Source organism: Ambystoma mexicanum, chromosome 5p, assembly GCF_040938575.1.
Source record: "Ambystoma mexicanum isolate Mex_15411 chromosome 5p, UKY_AmexF1_1, whole genome shotgun sequence".
NCBI classification, from domain to species: domain Eukaryota; kingdom Metazoa; phylum Chordata; class Amphibia; order Caudata; family Ambystomatidae; genus Ambystoma; species Ambystoma mexicanum.
The window spans coordinates 420013613-420028678 of record NC_090930.1 but is presented as its reverse complement, the minus strand read 5'-3'; the positions used below and the strand labels follow the sequence as shown (position 1 = coordinate 420028678).

At 48.4% G+C, this 15066-nt stretch overlaps 1 protein-coding gene across 1 annotated transcript in view; it reads left to right on the top strand.

Moving 5' to 3' along the window:
* SLC9A6 (solute carrier family 9 member A6) overlaps window positions 1-15066 on the top strand; it is a 906904-nt gene that overhangs the window by 411939 nt on the left and 479899 nt on the right. The window lies entirely within an intron of this gene.

Here is a 15066-nt window from a genome sequence, read left to right as displayed (position 1 = left end):
TCTCCTGCCCTAAAAACTCTTTATTGGCTCCCGGTTGCGGCACAGATTAAATTCAAATCCCTCTGCATCATCCACAAGGCTGTCTGGGGCCTAGAACCGTGCTAGCTGCAACTTTCTCTTACCAAATACTCTCCCACTAGACCTCTATGGTCCTCTGGCACCAACTCTGTGCGTAAAGCGTTTTGCTAAACAGAGGGCCGGTGGCCGATCACTTTCTTCAGCTGGATCCCTCTTATGGAACAACCTCTCCGTCTTGAGCAGGACTTCCTCAAATTCCGGAAAGTCCTCAAGACGTTCCTCTTCACCTCCTCCTTCCCTTCGTCCCTCCTCTGCTAATCTCATTGTCGCTGTGATAGGTGGCAGAACCTTTATGTATCCCTCAGGAACCTGGTCTCCCATACTCAATCACCCCAGCCCCTGTCTGCCTCTCGGCACTTGCCTCAGCCCCGACCAGCCTCAATCCTGTAGGCCTGCACTTGCTACGCACTGCGGCCCCAGGCCGCATAGCACTTAAATTACTATGCACTTCATCTGCTGCTCACCCACGTGCATGGACATTCCAGCACTTACCCTCACCCCCACTTACTCTCTTCTCGCTGCACTTGCACATTCTGAATACTCGCAAGCCATAGTAGGTTTGTCTTTACCTTTCACTGTATTCATTGTTTTTCAATCCCATGTTCCCTCCCTGTTGCCCTTTGGGCGCTTAGAAACAGAATAGACTTGCTGTATAAGCGCCTAACAAATACACAATAAACTAAACTAATTATATGCCTGATGTGTGTTACATCAATGTTTCAGTGGGTTAGATTTGCAGCAAAATCACGGCAGAGGGAGGTGTTGCCCACACCTCGTGTATTGACTGTTAAGGATAGGAACTCTGATATCTTCCGCTGAGGAGTCAATAAAGTGAATGTGGGTTCCCAAATTTCTCTCAAAAAGATTTCATTAGCAGTTTTAAGTTGGACAGCCGAATCGTGTTTTAACCCATACGGGTCTTTATCAAGGTTTGGATATTTGAGGGCCTCCCACAGTTGGTGGGTGAGCCGAGTTGCTCGTTTGGAGAATCATGCGAGGAACTTTTGTGCTCATCAATGATATATGATATATTTCATTTATATCGTGCTCATACACAAGTGTTTCAGAGCGCGAGCAAGCAAAGGGAGCTAACAATCTTACTAGGCCTAGTGACATTAAGAACGCGCAAGTGCATGGAAAAGGGGCAAAGTGCGTGGAAGGGGGAGATGTGGAAAGTGCGGAACTGAGGAGAGAACAGAATAAATCATGAGAGACATAAATAAGTGCAGTGAAAAAAGGTAGTGCAGCCAGCAAGTGGCAAGTGCATGAAAGTCAAATAGGGTATATCTGATAAGTGCAGAAGAGGAGCGTGGGTCTGTATGGGTACAGATACAGACCCCAGTGCCAGGGGTGGCCCGGAGGCAATGCAGGAGGGAGGCAGGGTGAGCAGGTACCTGGGCCCAAGGGACAGAGGGTGGCCAGGTGCACAGTGCCGTGAGAGAGAAGCAGATCAGCAGGGGAGAAGAGGTGCAAAGGCAGAAGCGAAGTGGAAGGTCTTGAGGTGCTTCTGGAACCGGAGATGGTTCTCAAGTTTCAAGGTGGTCGGGAGGCTGTTCCAAAGGGAGGCCCCAGCCAAAGACCGAGATCTGCCCCCAGCTCATTTCTTTGAGAAACAACCGACCCTGAGGGAGTTAGAAGTAGAGGAGCGAAGGGCTCGAGAGGGGAGGTATTCACGGAGGGATAGTTGTAGGTATTTTGGACCCAGGCCCCAGAAAGCCTTGTGGACAATGCTGAGGGTTTTAAATGTAATCCTTGCATCCATTGGGAGCCAATGAAGGGATTTCATAGCTGGAGAGATACAATCCCACGGCTTGAGGCCAAGGACAAGTCTCCCAGTCCCATTATGGAATAGTTGTAAAGGGCGAAGAGTGGAGGCAGGTAGATTTAGAAAGAGGCTGTTACAGTAGTCCAACCTAGAGAGAACCAGAGCTTGGATGACAGTGAGCTTCTGAGGGAAGGAGAGGAAAGGCAGAGTACCTCGAAGGAGGTGCAGTAAGAAGTCAGACTTTTTAGAGATGTCAGAGATGTGTGCAGAGAAGAAAAGTGTGGAGTCAAAGATGACCCCGAGATTTTAGCCTCCCAGGTAGGAGTAGGAGGGCGGCCAAGGGAGGCCGGCCAGAGAGTGAGGGGAAAGGATGGTGAAGGTGTACCAATGAGGAGGATCTCAGTCTTGTTGGCATTTAGACATAGATTGTGGCGGCACACCAATTTTGGATGCTGATTAGGCAGTCAGAGATGAGGAGGTGCCTGAGGGAAGCCTGCAAATTAGTTTGGTGTCATCAGTATAGCACTGGAAGTTTGAGCACAAAATGCAAATGCAATAGGCGAGAGTTGCCAACTATTGGTTGAAAAGCCAGGGCAAGAGGTTAAACCCCCGGCGAACACCACAAGTAGAGAGGGAGATGGAGGATAGGAAGGACCCCAGTGTTACCTGGGAGGGTCGATCAGAAAGAAAGATCAGCCAGGCCAGAGCCTGATCGGTTATACCCAGGTTGTCACGAAGACGATTGAGCAGGATAGTGTGGTTGACCATGTCGAAAACAGAGGCGAGATCAAGTAGGATGAGGACGGAGGGAATGTTCGAGTCAAGGTTAGAGAGCAGGTCTTCACGGATGTTCAGGAGAGCAATTTCCGTGCTTCTGGCAGCTCTGAATCCAGATTGGTGGTCATGGAGAGAGCCAACAGAGTAAGAAAGAAGGTTAAGCTGGGAGATGGCCAGCTTTTCCAGGAACTTTCCCAAAAAGGGACTAATGGAAATTTGGCGGTAGTTAGCCGGACAAGAGGGATCGGCTGTTGGCTTCTTGAGGAGAGGATGCACATGGGAGTGCATCAGCGGGGGGAAGGGAAAGATCCAGAGGCAAAAGAATGATTACAGAAGTCGGCAAGGGCCGGAGCGAGGGTTCGATGTAGTCTTTAATGGTTTTAGAGGAACAGGGATGAACCTGTTTTGATGAGGCTTTCATAGATCAGACTTGTCTAGCAACCTCATCCGGGGAGAAAAGAGGAAAGGAGGAGAAAGGGAGAGATGTGGCTGAAGGAGGGTCAGCAAGCCGGGATGGCAAGGACAGAGGAGGGGGGGGGGGGCGGAGGAGAAGGTGGACAAGATGTCCTGGTTTTGGAATTAAATTGAGAGGCAAGGGCATTGCAAAGAGCCTGGGAGGCGAGAGGCGGGGTGGAGACTGCAGCAGGGTTGGCCAGCTCCGTGCAGATTTTAAAGAGTGCGGCCGAGTTGTTAGGTGCCGCAGAGATGCAGGCTTGAATGTTAGCTCTCTTCTTCGAGCGGACAGCGAGATGGTATTGCCTTTGGAACAGGCGGTAGGCCAGTTTGTCAGAGGAGGAGCAGGAAGCCCTCCATTTCTTCTCAGCCGCCCTACACTTCAATTTAAGTGTAGCAAGGTCTTAGTCATACCGGAATTACACTTGGCTTTGGACTTTAAATGGATCCTCATGACAGGGGCAAGAACATCATGAGTAGCAGAAATAGAGGAGTAGAGCAGGGACATGGCAGTGTCAGAGTGTGAGTCAGCCTGAGGTGAGGGAGGGGGAAAAGGTGGCAGTGAAAGCCTTGATTGACACACGCTTCATGGGCTGGATGTCCGAGAAGGTGGGTAGCAATCTTGGGGAAGGCTTAGCTTGGGGGGGGAGGAGATGGACAGATGGGAGGAGAGGAGGCAGTGATCAGTCCAGGAGAGAGGAGTGTTGAGAGGAGAGGGGGAGGCCAGAGGAGATCAAGACATCAAGTGTGTGACCAGCAGAGTGATTCGGGCAAAAGGAGAGGATAGAGGGAGAGTGAGTCGCAGAGGTCGCAAAAGAGCAGATGAGGAACAGGGAGAATCAAGATGGATGTTGAGATCACCAAGGAGGAGGAGTTGGGTGGTTGAGGCCAGGAGGGAGGAGGAGAGGTCTGCCCACTCCGAGAGAAAATAGGTCATTTGACGAGAGCGAGCGAGCGAGAGCGAGTGAGTGAGACACTTTGAGTGACACTGTGAGTGAGTGTGACACTTTGAGTGACACAGAGAGAGAGACTGAAGACAAGGCATTTGAAAGAAGAGTAATTCTAAGTCTGGATGATAGAGGCAGGAATCCAATCGGGGAACATCAGGGCTACACCCCCTCCAGGTCGGTAGGATCTGGGGGCAGAGAGTATCTTGTAGCCGTCAGGGAGGATAGTGTCGAAACTCGTGACAGAGTTGGCCGTGAACCAAGTCTCGGTAAGACTAAGGACATCAAGGTCAAGTTTTTCTAGGAGGTGGCAGATGTCAGAGGAGTGGTTGACAGCAGAGCGAGAGCTGAGAGTGGCAAGATGAAGAAGGTTGCCAGCCTTAAAAACCTTCTGGGAGGGGTACAAATCAGGGGTACGCCCTGCAGAGGTGTGGAGGGAGCTTGAGATGAGGCATAGGCAGAAGGAAAGGAGGTCAAGATAGCCAAGGGAGGAGAGTAGGGGACAGCTGCAGACGAGAGGAAGTGGATGACGTGAGGGAACCATCTATCAAAGAGTAGGAGATTAGCTTGAGGGCCTTGCACCATGACAGTTCCATTCAGGTAGACATTAATGATGATACCTTTTGTTAACTGGTTTATCTGTTGATTCTGAACTTTATATCTAGAATGCCCTGGTCGGCTTCCAGGAACTGTCACTTACGGCTGCCGGACATAATTAGAAACAACCTTCCGAAGGGATTGTGTCCTCCCACGTAGACCTCAACTTTTTGATATCTCCAATATCCAGCTTCAGCTGTTTTGGAATAGCGTCATCTCAATGTCCCTCAAAGGCCTCCGTCTCGAGGATGATGTAATCGAAGGTAAATATAGCACGTGTAGCACCCGAGGTTCGTTTAACTACGGAACGATAATGTCTTCGGCTCCATCAACCCTGTAGACTGGGTTTAAAATATGCCAAGACTGCGACGCCAAGATGTCGCTGATGGACCCACATAGAGTGTGCTTGTGGTGTCTCGGGGTGGAGCACAAGATCTATGAAGGAGCGTAAAGGGAAATTGGCGGTAGGTAGATGTTAGGGAGAATTCTCTCTTTAGGCTGAATTTCCTAACCTAGTGAGTCCCCCAGCAGCTTTGCTGGATTTCTGGAGTTTTTTTTTTTTCCTCCTGCCAAGAGTGAGACTCTTGAGTTTTATGGGGTCCTTTACTCCATAGGGTCTCATGTGTTTTTACTATGTGTGTTACACAGCACCCTCTGTGCAGTAACACAGGGGTGTCATAGTGACACCCCACCATAGACTCCATACCCTGGGACTGACTACTGTATCCCAGGGCATGTAAAGTCCCCATTGGCTTTACTAGTCCCAAATTATTAACAGAAACCAGTACAAACCATCATATGGTGGACGTACTGGTCGGGGCAATTCGATTGCCCCGGGGTCTGTTAGTCGAGGGGGCACGTCTCCGTCCCCCCTGATCGAGTTTTGGCTGGTGGCAGTGGAAACTACTTTTTATATTCGACCGCAAATATTTCCCTATGGGATTTTCTCATTGTTCGAGGCTACCAACTTTAATGATTTAATTCTCATAGTCTCGAACATACCGCCGGTTTATTTAATTCATATTAATTCTCCGGTTGGTATTTTTTGCCAAGACTCTATTCTAAAATGGTGTTTGTGTTCTCTTCTGTGACTCCAACCCAAGTCGAGCCCTTTGTTCCACTTTTTGGCGGGCTTCTCCACAGAAGCCTCCAAAAGTGGTGCCACTCTGTCTGGGTACCACAGGGGGTGTGGGAGGGGGTTTAGGCACCCTGGACTGAGTTACCTTAACTCAAGTCGCACTCTTGTGTGATTGGCCCAAGTGGCTCACCACTTAGCATGTTTGATTGACAGCTAGGCTGAGTGAATGGGGGTATGCTGCATAAAAGCAGGACTTTGGGGACTGGAACTTCAGAAGTCGCCACAGGACCTGAGAATCCGACGAGGGAGAAGCTGAGCCGACCTACCACGACGACACCACCGGTGGAGCCCTGCGGAACCGACTCACCACTTCCCGACGACAGAGAAGATCTCCCGGCTGGAGAGGCCTCTTCCCCTGACTGGTGGGCACAACCAGTTTTACCTTCTTTTCTTCGCACCCCAGACCGGTTTGTGGTCGAACTGCCTGTGCCAAGCACCCCGGCGGCCGGATAGCCACTCACCACTGAACTGCGAATCAACGGACCGCTCCTTGTACCTGAGAAACTCCGCGGCTGGTTTCTTCCCTGGCAGTGCAACGGACTCCTGTCTTCCTCCAAGACGAGATCCTCTCTTCCCCCGGACGAAGCACCGACTTCCATCCGCTGCCAGGAACAACTGCCCCCGCTGGAGTGTTCTCACCACTTTAAGGTACCGTGTCCGCCAGGTCTCCCTTTCTAAAGATTGCTACAAGGTAATAATAACTCCTTAACCTTCTGGACTGGGCTGGCCGCCTTGACCCTCTAACTGGTCCCCTTTCTGTGGTCCAACTCCTTTTTGAACCATTACAAGACTTTTGTGCACTGCAACCGTGTGACCTTGGACACATTTCGTTTCGATCCTCTTAAAGCGGATCCGGCCTACTGACTCTGAATTCACGGTTTTACTTTGCCTTCCTCTCTTGTTATGTTCTTGTAAAAGTGTTGGGATCTGTTTCAACTTCTTCTCTGCTTTTCTCTCCCTTTTTAAAACGAACTATTAGAGTGCCATCTACGATAAGCGCTCACCGCTGTCTGAAAATAAGTGGAGCTTTACTTAAGACTTGTCTATTCTTTTAAGGGAGTGTATCTTTTAGTGACCGTGTTTTTGAATTGCTTACTATTAGTGCCTGTGTGTTTTTTCTAGATGTGGTTTTAAATAAATAATTATATCTCTTTTACACCAAGCCCTGGTCAGTGTTTACTTGTTCTGTTGTGTGCTCTTGACCTATTGTGAATACTCTGTATACTGCCTAACTCTTCTTGAGGGAAGTCTGACTGCTCAGCCACAGCTACCAAGTGAATCTGTGTGGTACAAGTGGGTTTACTGCCAAACACCTGTAGTCCTAAATCGTTTGCAGTGGTCCAAGAGGAACTGCACAGGTTTCTGCCCAACAGTAGACTCCCCAGAAGTTAACTACCCCGTCGATAAAATATTCTCCCATCTAAGCGAGGGACGAATCTCCTCAACGGAAGAAGTCTAAAAGGTCCAGGTCACAAAGTGGCTCTCACCACACCTCGTCGAAGAAAAGGCACCATAAATCGCCTACTTCGTCATTCTCGTCTGACTTCTCTCCTGAGAGGACTATGGCCCTCATTCTGACTCAGGCGTTAAGGGGTTTACGGCGCCGTAAACGGCGCCGACCCTTAATGCCTGATTACAAGGTTCCCTTTGCGGGATGGCTTTTAACGGCTGCTTTTTTGCAGCCGTTAAAATCCATGCCGCAAAGGGACCTTGGCGATAATTACGGCACCGTAATTTACGGTGCCGTAATTATTGCGTTTCCCCATTCCCATTATGCCCTATGGGGCGAAAATGGGAATGGGGAAGGGTAAAATGGGAAATCGGGATTTACCGCCCCACTCACCTTGGAATGGGGCGGTAAATCCGCCAACCACCATGGCGTAAACATAGTTTACGCCATGGTGGTAAGGGCACAACCCAGGCGGTAACTTACCGCCTGGGTCGTAATGAGGGCCTATATCTTGCCCCACTAAGGCCTCTACTCCAGCTGAATGGGAATCATTCAGGCAGGAAATGCTAAAGATATTTGAGTGCCAGGTCAAAGGCCCGATTCTCAATGAGAGCCGTCGAGGCCTCGACACGATGAAAAATCATTGATGAATCCTTCGAGCCATCGAAGCCCGTCACAGACTAAGTCCAGGGACAAGTCAACATCGAAGTCATTGACGCAGTTGACACCATCTGTACCATCGACACCCTAGGCATCTTCATCGAAGACATTGACTCCATCAGCATCTGACTTGAAACCATCAAAGCTAGCAACGCTTTTGCCAGTAATTCAGAAAACCTTCACACCTTTGCCTAGGAAGGAATCCTTTAAGTCACTTGCATCTATTTATGAGGACAAGGAACCTTCTGATGACCATGATCCACTCTTTGGATTGTGATATGGCACACCTAATGTGCCTGATAGCTTTATATCAGAAGAATCTTTGTTGCAGGACCAGCGTGAAAATGTACAGACTGCCAATGGAGTGGGCACTTCACCAGAGTTGGATTTTGGTAAGCCAGAACCAGATGATCATGCAGATGCATTTTACAGACAGTTAATGACCAGCGTCACTAATTTTACGGGATGGAGCAGGATACAGATTTCATGGACAAAGGTCCTCAAAGGGATCCAATCTTACCGTTTCATGTCATTCTACAAGTGCTAATTGGGAAGCACCGGAATCAAGTCCAACAGTAAATACAAATTTGACCAAATATAGGCCGTCAAGTAGTGACTCCAGCTACTTGTCTAAACATCCTTCCCCAGAAAACCTGGTGGTGCAAGCAACAAGAGATGCCTCCAAGCAGGCTGCCTATCTGACCATCCCACCGGATCAGGATGATAAGCATATAGAAGCCTGGTCAAGGAAAGTATTTTCTGCCGGGAGCATGGCTCTCAAATCGGCCAACTCTACATGTACCCTTGCAAAATTCACCTACACCCTATGGGACTGTGAATCCATGGCGGCTGAACATATTCCCGAAGGGGAAGAAAGATACGGCTTCTGGTTTGGATTCTGCTGACCGTATCAGGAGATCCATGGTGTGGCAAGCACCGGGATATGCAGGTTTGCATGGTTGTGGAAGGCTGGATTTACACCAGACGTGCAGTCTAGACTCCTCAGTATGCCCTTTGACGGGTCTCATCTTTTTGGCAGCAAGGCTGACAAAAGCCTTGACAAGCTGCAGACCTCTAAGGCGGAAGCCAAGACTATAGGTGCCGCTATTAGGTAGCTAAAGCCCTTCACCCCAGTGGACTGTCTTGGAGGGGTAGATCCTTTTGCTACTATTCCTCAGTTGGAAGACCGAGAGGAATGGCTGGTCAAAGAGGCCTAAGAAGATTCCCTTGTGGTGGACGAAGGAGATGTGCAAAGGCTGCTCAAGCAGCGGCATCTTTACCATCAGCCACTGCTTCAGCCACCTCAAAGCCTCTCTGAGGTCTTGACTCAAGTCACCCCGGTGGGAGGCAGACTGTCTCAGCATCTGGGGATTGCTTTAGATGCTTGGGCACTAGAAACCATAGCCCAAGGTTACTGCCTACCCTTCATTCAGAGATCTCAGAATTATCCACTGGGGTGCCATTCATTAAAGGTTCCAGATCCGTTCCTTGTGCAGGAAATGTTGACCCTGCTACAGAAAGGTGCTATAGAACCACTACCTGCAACGGAGAGGAACAAGGTATTCTCCATATTTCCTAATACCCAAGAAGGTCGGAGGACTGAGACCCATTTTGAACTTGAGATACTTGAACAAGTTCATCACGAAGGCCAAGTTGAAGATGGTTACACTTTCTCAGATCCTTCAGGCCCTCCAGCTTAAGAATTGGATGGTGTCATTGGACCTTCAGGATGCTTATTTTCATGTGACAATCCATCTGAAGCACAGCAAGTACCAGAGGTTCGCTGTTGGCGGTTCTCATTATCAGTTTTGAGTTATGCTGTTCGGGCTGACCTCCACCCCGAGGGTATTCACCAAACTGTTGACGGTGGTGGCTCCAAGTCTCCGGAGAGGGGGGGGGATTCATGTCTACCCCTACCTGGACTATTGGCTGATCAGGGCGCGTTCTCCCGAACAAGCTCTGGATCATTTCAGGGTAACCTGCCACTCTCCACAGACTGGGCGTCTCCCTCAATTACAAAAAGTCCTATATGATACCATCTCAAAAGCTCCAATTTATCGGAGCTGTACTGGATTCATCCTTAGGAAGGACCACGCCACCTGAGTTTAGGGCTCAAGACATTCTGCAGATGGTCACCAAATGTTAGAGTACCCAGCGTCTCCCGGCCTTCGACTTCTTGATGTTGCTCGGCCTCATGGCTTCCTTAATTTTCCTGGTGCCAGAGGCTCGTCTGGGAATGTTCCCTTCAATGGGCTATCAGGACACAATGGTCTCCGTTCTCGGGCAACATGCCAGACCTACTTCAGGTTCCATGCAGGGTCGCACAGGATCTCCTGTGGTGGGCCTGCGAGGACAATATTCTGAAGGGCGAACCTTTTTGTCAACCATGGCCGGAGATAACAGTAGTGACGGATGCCTCACTCACGGGGTGGGGAGCCCACGCCAACAATCTGACCATCAGCGGTCGTTGGTCTCCATCAGAATCCAAACTACACATCAATCTTTTGGTGCTGAGAGAAATCAGACTAGCGCTGAAGGCTTTTCTGCCTTCTGTACGGCGAAAGAATGCCCTGATAATGACAGTCAACACAGTGGCCATGTACTAACTCAAAAAGAGAGGCGGCATAGGGTCACTACCACTGTGCAGAGCAGCTCTGGTTCTGGGCAATACAAGAAGGAATCTCTCCATCGGCAGTTCACCTAGCCGGATCGGAGAACACAGCGGTGGACGCTCTGAGCAGGCAGAGCAGTCTCCCACGAGCAGGCACTAGCTCAGGAAGTCCTTCAAGATATTTGTTCGCAACCAGTGTAAACAGGAAGTGCGAACTGTAATGCTCCAGGGAATTTCCCCAAGAGGAGCTCTAGGAGACGCGTTCGTAGTGGGCTAGGAGTTTCCACTCCTGTATGCATTTCCTGCATTCCCTGTCATTCCTCACGTGATCAGGAGGATCACGTGAACATTCAGGAAATTCATGATCCTAATTTCCCTGGATTGGGCCAGGAGGACGTGGTACCCAGACCTTCTGGACATGGCCATCTGCCCTCCAATACGTCTTCCACAAAGGGAGGACCTTCTCCCGTGAGAGCAGGTTCGGGGTCTCCATCCAGAGGTCAAGACCTACAGCTTTCATGCATGGTTTCTGAGAGGCTCAGGTACAAGGATTGGGACCTCCTGGATGATGAAATGGAGATTTTGCTTTTGGACAGAAGGTCAGCAACAAAGTCTTTATACTGCTGCCGTTCGAAAAAATTCTGCAGATAGTCAGGGACAAGAATGAGGACCCTTTGCTTTTCAAAACACCAGATGTGTTATCCTTTCTGCTGTACTTGGCCAATCTGGGGCTCCATGTTGGGACCATTAAAGGTTATTTGGTGGTGCTTTCCTTCTTCAAGGAAACATACTTTAAGATACGTTTGGTGATACAATTTCTGAAGAGTCTCACTAATGTGTTCCCTCCATCTCCCTTCCAGGTTCCTGTTTGAGACCTTAATCTGGTCCTAAAATGTCTTGTGTGCACCATTTGAACGACACCATTCACGTACTTTAAGACTACTAACATTCAAGACCATCTTGTTGGTAGCACTAACATCAGCCCGTAGAGTGAATGAGTTGCAGGCACTATCCTCTAACCCTCAGTTTACTGTATTTCATAAGGTACAGGTCGTCCTGAGGGTTAAGCCTTCATTCCTACCTAAGGTGATTTCGGACTTTCATTCAGGACAAAAGATTGTGTTACCCACTTCCTACCCTCCACCTCATCCTGGCGAGAAGGAGGAGAGGTTGCACAGTCTCGACCGATGAAGGGCTCTGAGCTTCTACATTTCAAGGTTGTCAAAACTTTGTCTGGATGACCAACTATTCATAGGTTACATGCGTCATAGACTGGGACAGGCTGTATCAAAACAGACTGTATCCAGATGGAATATTCTAGCTATTTCCGAATGGTACAGGCTAGCCAGCAAGGATCCCACCAGAAGGCTTTAGAGCCTGTTCCTCTAGTGGCATGGCTAATTCTTCTGCTCTGCAAAGAGGTGTTCCTATTAAAAAGATTTGTGATGCAGCTACTTGGTCTGCAATACACACTTTTACCAAACATTACTGCCTTGATTCTACCTCAAGTCAGGATGGAAGCTTTGGGAAAGCTGTCTTCTATTCTGTTTATGGAAACCATTGATGGCAAAATTCTTACGCTCTCCACCAAAACAAACACTGCTTTGTGAGTCTATCAAAGATGAGGAATACATGGGAGAACACAATCTATTCGAAGAACAAGTTACTTAGCCCTGGTAACCTTCTTTCGACTGGATGTTCTCCCATGTATTCCTCATCACCCCTGCCAACCTACCCCTCAGTAGGATTTCCCATGTTATTGCAGCTTACGCTCCTTCGGAGCCTAGTATGGTCATATCCGCATTGAAGGAGGTGTTTCTACTTGAGAATGACACGGAAAAACAGAACTGAAGCCAACGGGCGCTACGCGTGCTATATATGCCTTAGATGACATGCTCAAGATGGAAGCCCTTGGCCATTGAGTCGACTGCATCGACGCACAGCGTCCACTGCCGAAGCTTTTTGCAGAAGCTGGATATAGGGGATATCAAAGATGAGGAATACGTGTGATGAACATCCAGTCGAAAGAATGTTACTAGAGGTAAGTAACTTGTTCATCTTCTGGGGGCCCACCTCATCCAGTATCCTGTACAGACCCGAGATCAGCCTCTTGGAACCATCATGATTATTGATGTATTTTAATCACTGGATTTGATAACCAGTGTCTCATTTGGAAATACTGCAGCCTTTCCTTCTCGTCCACCCCGAATCTCTGTTTACATTCCACAAAGGATAGAATGGTCTGCCCATTAAGCATGTGTCTCAATCTCTGACAACACCCCTCCTGCCACATATAGAATGCTCCCTGCTCAATACCCAACTAAAAACCTATTGTTGAGGAATAGTGGTCTAAAAGGAGAGGGAAAGGATGTGATGCCATATTTTACTAGTTTATCCCAAGTGTCTGCAACCAATTTCATGATGGAACACACATGTGTGCTGGGGTCTGTCTGACTTGGGGATCCACAGTTCCTCTGTCTGTGCATATTTGGTAAGGGCCGGTCCATTCTCGCCCAGAGCTTCTCTTGATTTTATGTAAACCATTATTTTATAATTCATATCTGGGCTGCCTCGTAATAGTTGAACATTCGGGAGGCTGAACTCCCTTTTCCTCATGGTTGGTAGGCGGCAATAAGAGGTTGCAACTAACCCTGGGTCTTCTACCTTTTCAAATAAAGTGACCCTGTATTTTTAGCAAGCAACCTCCACCCAAAATAACCTGCAAAGTGTTGCAGGGGTTGGACCTTTTGCTGCTTCGGTTGAATGTGTACTTGCACATGTTACTCACCACCAAGCTGAACAGGCTGGAGCATTGCTAAAAAATTCCTCGAGTCGATGGACACAAGGGAGCCACTCGGAGACACCTCTATTCAGCCTATGCTGGGATTGATCCCTTGTGGGATACTCAGAACCAGGCCTCCTAAACTTAAGGATACTCTTTTTGGCAATACTCCTCTCCTCTGTTGGAAGATGCAGATAAAGAGCTGGGAAAACCATCCATGCTGCAAATGAAAGGACAATTGATTAACATATAAGACGGAAGTGATTTCAGATGCACAGAATCAAAGGAAACCAGATGTACCTGGTAACTGGTGTAGTTGGCATAGGAAGGGGTGGTGCATAGACAGCAAAGCGTTCATGAGATGCACATATGTACTATCCAATTGAGTCCCAAGTGGTTAACAGTGTTTCTCATACAATGCAAGTCTGATAAATGGCAACAGGGTTCAGGAATCAGTAAGGTGTGGTTTGTTCAACAGGAGGTTGAACGCTGGCTCACCTGTATGAATGTCCTTGAGTATGCACAGTGCTGTGAGGTCTTCCTTCAATATGTGCAAGCAGGATTGTGAGGACCAGGGAGCTGGTCAATGAAGAGCAGGAGCTGGCCAGGTTCCCCAAGCAAACCGCAAGCGAGGACCGAGGTAGGAATGTGTGAACATAACACACGAATTCCGCGGGCGTCCTGGAACCGAACGGGTCAGCGTCGTATCCAAACGTTAAACAGAGAAGTCCGTAGGCGTTCCAGTTTGTCAACGTTCAGTGGGATCAGACAAGGGATTTAGATAAAGACAAGTCGAAAAGGCAGTTCGGGTCTCAGGAAACAGGATAAGCAGAATCGAAGGATATGTAACGCTACAATTAGAAGCAGCGTTCTGTGAAGTTTGTACTTTTTTAACTGTACGACAATGGGCGGAGTCAGTGGGAGCGCCTCAAAGTCAGCTGATTCCTGACGTGCGGTCCAAGTCGCCTTTGTCCCACGGGCAGCGAAGCTGGTAAACGTCTCCTAGGCAACCACCTCCAGCGTTGCCAAACAGGGGAAGCCAGGTGTCTGGAAACCCAGGAATGAGCAATTACGGACCGTGCCGGGCAGGCAAGGGACCCAGATGTAACAGCTGTCTTGACACATCATTCCTTTCGACTGAAGTTATTGAATTAAACAAATGACCTACATATTTTTATCTATCAACAGGTTAGTTTAGACATGACCCTAAACCTTTTGAAAAATGAATGTCGGTATCCATGCATGGGAAAGCAAAATATTAGAATTTGGCCTAACAAAACCAGAATTTTTGTTTAGCATAAAACGTTCCCCATGATTATCTAGGTCTGCTATGGCCATACTCCATAGATCCCATTCCCATTCCCATACATCCAAAGTGATAAAAAACCACCTGGGTGTCTGAATAAACTGAGATCTCTCTGAGATTACAGATAACCCACATAGTCATGTTTGGCTTTACCAAACTATCATGCAAATGATCTCTCCTTGACTGGCCTACATAGTGATCAAATCGCATACCGTCTGAAATAGCATGGACCTCTGACAAAAACATCCATTTGAGATGCTATCATGCCTGTCCTGGTAACACTACACTGGGTAGCAATCAACAGATGGGTATTTATTTGAACACATACACCCTGCTCACAGAGGTTTTGACCAATTCCCCCACCCCCTATTTTCTCTTTCAGTAAGCTGGCTCATCACGTCCCCATCAGAAACTGTGCTCTAGCAATAGTAGGTTGTTGATGTAGATCCCTTCCTCCCTGTGAACGCAAATGAGTGGTCATCTCCAAAGCAAATTAAGAAAG